At 35.5% G+C, this 5,329-nt stretch overlaps 1 long non-coding RNA gene across 3 annotated transcripts; it reads right to left on the bottom strand.

Annotated features, from left to right (window-relative positions):
- Nucleotides 1–2,040: 2,040 nt before the first annotated feature.
- On the bottom strand, nucleotides 2,041–4,798 carry LOC145162512 (uncharacterized). Of its 3 annotated transcripts, XR_013739151.1 has the most exons (7): nucleotides 4,715–4,779; nucleotides 4,249–4,318; nucleotides 4,004–4,063; nucleotides 2,825–2,934; nucleotides 2,688–2,744; nucleotides 2,502–2,593; nucleotides 2,041–2,233 (listed from the first exon to the last, which is right to left on the bottom strand). It is a non-coding gene; the product is annotated as an uncharacterized LOC145162512 (long non-coding RNA). The 3 variants fall into 3 exon arrangements; XR_013739152.1 differs by having other exon boundaries at nucleotides 2,825–2,944; nucleotides 4,249–4,798; XR_013739150.1 differs by having other exon boundaries at nucleotides 4,249–4,798.
- Nucleotides 4,799–5,329: the final 531 nt, after the last annotated feature.

Here is a 5,329-nt window from a genome sequence, read left to right as displayed (position 1 = left end):
TGCCTTTGAATCTCGAATTTTAGAGAGAGAAAGTGAGAGAGATGTGTTTGTTCTTCATGAGAAAGAGTGAATAAAGTGGGAGGAGAGATAAGGATTTTTCCCATCTTTAAGTATCGAACCTTGCTGGAGAGAGGTGGTGAAAGGACAATTAGTTGACTAGGGCTGATGGCAATAGTGACATAAAGCATGAATAGTGACCTGGAGTGGGTATGAGCGGTTGCTTGTGTCATAACTTTATGGCAAAGTCAACACTCTATCACCAAATCTTACCCACTTGATATTATTCTTAGACTAAGATTTTCCCCCAAAAATGATTCAAATATGAATATTTAGGGTCTTATATGTCAAAATATAATTTTGGGTGAAAATCCCGCGTTAAAATCACGAAAAACGGACTTAAAAGGCAAAAGTGGTCGAAAACCGGGAAAATAGAAGCGAATATGCGAAAATCCGAAGTCTGGACGAAGGTTAGGTTCTTAGGAGGTGAGGACCGAAGGTAGAGAGGAGGAACCGAAGGTGAGGCTCGCGTTTCGGATGAGAACCGAGAGGGGGGTTCGGTCCGAGCACTTCGCATGCGAACACGGGAAAGGAAGCGAAATAGACCGAGGCTCGGTCCTAAAGGTAGTTTCGGTTTTGGCAGGTTCGGTCCCTATGGTTCGGTTCTTAACCTAGTTTCGGTTCCTATAGGGGCTTCGGTTCTAATTAGGGTTTCGGTCCTTAAGGGATGTTTTTCAAGTTTTCTTCCCGTTTTGAGTGATTTTTGGCCAAGTTAAGGGTCGGGATGACCCGGTGACTATAAAAAGTTGAGAGAGATTTTGAGAGAGATTTGGGAGAGATTTGAGACAGATTTGAGAGAGAGAGATTTATAAATAGATATTGAGAGAGACTTTTTTTGTGACCTTTTTGGATGTTTAGCTTCGCAACGCAGGGTTCGTACATCCCGTTAAGCTTTGTTATGATGGTTATATGCCCTCGAGGGGTACGGAATAACGTTTTATCGAATAGTTTCATCACTTACTCCGATTAGGGTTTAGAATCTCTGAACGAGTGAACTTTCCAAGTGATAGCTTCTTATTAAAATAGTGAGTTGTACGATAGTAACATAATGTAAACCCTAATATACAAGGGTTAGATGAGTTGACCGGTTTGACCTGTTGGCTTTATTTGACTTTGACTTGATCAGAAATTGACGGTTGTCACATAAAATAAGACCGAAAGTTGGATGAAGTACTTGTGAGACCGATGTGGCCTGTTGAACAAGTAGGTTTGATAAAATATTCAGTAACTGGATGGATTTTAGAAATCTCAAAAAAAAAATTGGATCTTATGGGAAGAAACGTCCTGGTGTTAGATAGTTTCATAAAGATCATGCAAAAATAAAAAGAGATTTCGTGAGGTAACAAGTAATAGCTTGAACATTAGAGCGTCCACCGTCACGTGGTAAACGAAAATAAGATCATTAACACATAGCTTGTGTAACCTAAAACCTCAGTGGTAATTGCTGAGAGTCTCAAAGGTTACTTGTATGAAGCGAAACTTAATGGAGAAAAGTGAGAAGATGGAGAAGGAACCGAAAGGACCTATCACTACTACAAAAAGGCTTATAGAGCCCGGTTATATCCAATAAATAACCCGATTTTCAACCGGGTCCTATTGTCGGCGAGTCCTATGTGGAAAAAGAATTAAAACCCGGTTCCAAAACCGAGTCCTATCAAACTAAAAAGGATGCAGTTTTTTTAACAATCGGGACATATAAAGATATTGGAGTATACAAAACATGGGCACACAAGGAGATTTGGACACGATTCTACCATACAAAACCGAGTCATATAAGGAGATAAAACCCGGTTCCAATTCTCAAAACCGGGTTATATAACAATTACATATATATCGGTTCCATTATATTAACCGGGTCATTTAAGGAAAGATGACTTGTTTTAATATTTTTATTGTGAAAATAGCTAACAGGGCTTACATCCAAAATTACATTATGTTACAGTTAACCACCAACACAATTAAGACTTACATCGAAAACATATATTCAATACAAAAAAATATGCTCTGGTTAGCAAATTATGTTAATGTAGACATGCTAAATAACCAATCATTATTGCCATTAATATAAACGTGTTTGCCTGTCACAAAAAACAACTTGATTTGATCATATCTTACTACATAAAACTTGAAGTATAATTGTCACATAATCAAGTGTAGAAGCCGTCCTCCATTCTCACTGAAAAATAAACACAACAAAGAATCAATTTTTTGTCTAATATTTCAAAACAGGTGAGTTTAACAAACAATAATTAAACTAAAAGTAGGATGCTTTAATGATTAACAGCTAACCTTATATGTACTTTTAGACAACATCATTCATATAGTTATTCTGAAATTCCCTAGTTCTCTAATTTAGTATAAAATATTAAGTTACACTAATAAATAACATAACATGTTTCTTGACACAAAATAAATGAAAAAAAAAGTATTTAATAAGTACTTACTCTATTCGGGAATCCATATTGCCTGGTCATTACAAAATCAAACATTTATTTCATTACATAGTGCCCACTCAGCTGACTCTCGGATACGCCAACTTGGTTTCATTAAAATTATGACAGAAAGGAAACATAATCAAGACAAATGAAACTACAACATCTGATTGTTGGATAAGTAATAAGATAAATTACCTCAGCGAACATCCATACAATTGGAGTTGATGTGTTTTTTCATACCTCGCAAAAGCCCTAAAAATTAACAACCAATTGAGTTGTGTTCAAGTTTATAGAAAGAATGTAATTTTCATGCCTATTAAGAAATTTCTTACATGTCCAAAAGTTTGAGCAGGTAGCAGGTGTCGAGAGGATTTTTCTTAGGCTTCATGAGAGAATCCAAAATATATGTGACACGACTTGAAGGGCAAATCACCAAGAGGACCTAATGTATACTAATGATGTTTAGAAATTTTAGTATAAATGAACAAAATAAACAAATAACTAATAATATAGATAGAAACTTATGGTACTTTTGCAGGTACGATGCGACAAGAAACGATGTGAGACACATAGTTGAAAAAACATAAATCTTGTCAAACCAACTATAATGTACACATTTTATCAATAATGACAAAGATAAAGACCATTTTGATGAAATAATGGTACCAACTTGGATAAAATGCAAGAGGTTTGGTAGAGGTATGAATATATTCCCCTTGCACACGAATTGTGATGGCATCTATTTTTGAATCTCCGATGCTTGTGTGGTCCAGAACAAAAGAAAAAGAATACATAATAGATAAAGAATGCATCTTGCTAACGAATTTGAAGTTTCTCCCTAGAGTCAAAAGGGTATATATGTCCAAAAAGTTTGGTGGTTAGACAAGTAAACAACAAGATAATCTTATGGGGGTGGATTCTTGGAACCTTGAAATTTCAGTCTAAAAAATGGAGTGATTGTCATAGAAGCCCAAAGTTTAGCAACAAAATAATGAAACTTGTTTTGGTATCGATCCCTTAATAGCACAAATGGATGTGCCATTATCATGGCCATAAACACAAATATGTCAATAAATGATGTCATACTTTAAAGCATATTCCTCTGATTTCTTTTTTCCTCTAATTTTTTAGCCCAAATTGAATTTTGCACTTAAAATATAAAACAATTGGGTAGATATAAAATATTAAAATTATAAAGAAATAAAACTCATATAAATTAAGAAATTAGGATGATTATAACGTGATAATTGATATTATAATGAAGCTCCAGGTGAACCAGTTCAAACAATTTCAGATCTATTGATTTCCATCTTTTCTCCTGGATATACCATTTATATTGATTATACATGCCAATTAATCTTTTTTATGGGTGAAAAAAGGATTGAAATGTGGAGGGGTATTTTTGTCAACTAAAGATAACAAAGTTTAGAATACCATATGCATTAAATATAGCAGGAACCTGGTTATATAATTTAAAAATGTCACAAAACCATCACTGAAAGATCACTTACTAGATACACTGTGCTTCCTCACCAGTTCTTTACACGGAGAGCAAAAAGTCCCTTTAAGAGCTGATATCAACAAATTTTAATTTTTTTGTCAGTATCAAGTTATGGAGAGTAAGATTTTGTATAAGTTGTAAAAATATGACAAATTTGGTTGCCATTTTTGACCTCTAACATAAACACACACAAAAACATATTTTTTCAAAAGAAAAAAGTTATACAGATTGATGTAGAGAGGGAAATATCGATACCCAAATCCATATTTATTGCTCAACGTAGCGTTGATTGTTGTCGTCGATAATCAACACACTCGAAGCTATACTAATCAATGGAAATAAGAAAAAAATATACCAATTAATAGACATACAAAGTAAAACAGCAATAGAAATGTGGAGTCGTATAGACGATCTAATAATGCTACACGGGCAATGATTTGGCGACCTAGCTAGCGAGACGAGGAATAAGATAAGGTTAATCTAGGAGAGGAGAAGTGTTTGAAACACCGATGTGATGGTCGGCACGATGAACTGGACTCGTCGGTTGAGGCACGGGAGAAGGGTTTGAGGCGACGATGCGGTGGTCAAAGTCGTCGGTTGCTGAAGTGGACTGGAGAAGAAGAGGGCTAAGGAGTACGTACTGGTGTGGGTTCTAATTGATTGGACCCCAAAATTGTTGGCGGGATATTGAATTTTCATGGCGGGATATCCAAAATTTTACCTCAAAATCACTGCCCAAAGCCATAGAACATGGTTTCATTTGGAAAACTGGGTCTTATAACTTTACAGCTAAAAGAGCCGGCTGTATCATTAGAAACCGGGTTGTTTAGTTCACTCATATATCCCAGTTCCTCATCTTAAACCGGGTCATATAACTCTCCCCTTTATAAATCCCGGTTGTTCCATAATATGTCCCGTTTTTTTCATAAACCGGGTCTTATATGGCGAGTCCTATGTCATGTTTTGTAGTAGTGTATGCTATATAAAAATGACAAAGCAGAAAACTCGTTACTCACTATGAGAAGAGTAAGGTAGCTCGTGACTTGAGTGATTTTAGCAGTCTGATTGGGAAGAAACGATTGGTGTTTATCGAATCATTAAGGCTTCACTCAGAGTCATGGAGACTTTGGTCTACATGCAGCAGCATGCTTCTAGGGACACTTAACTAGTACATAGATAAGAATGTTATACCTGCCCCATCATCATTATGTTTCGCATCTCTGAGCTTGAATTACGAATTGAGAGATAGAACTTAAAAACACACAGAGATATTTTTGTAGTTTTTGGATAAGAATAACAGAAGAGAAAAAATATTTTTAGATTTTTGGTATTTCTG

The sequence above is a fragment of the Lactuca virosa genome, chromosome 3 (genome assembly GCF_052849685.1).
Source record: "Lactuca virosa cultivar CGN04683 chromosome 3, Lactuca_virosa_CGN04683_v6, whole genome shotgun sequence".
Lineage (NCBI taxonomy): Eukaryota > Viridiplantae > Streptophyta > Magnoliopsida > Asterales > Asteraceae > Lactuca > Lactuca virosa.
The sequence above is the reverse complement of the archived record's forward strand: the minus strand, read 5'-3'. Positions and strand labels throughout refer to the sequence as shown.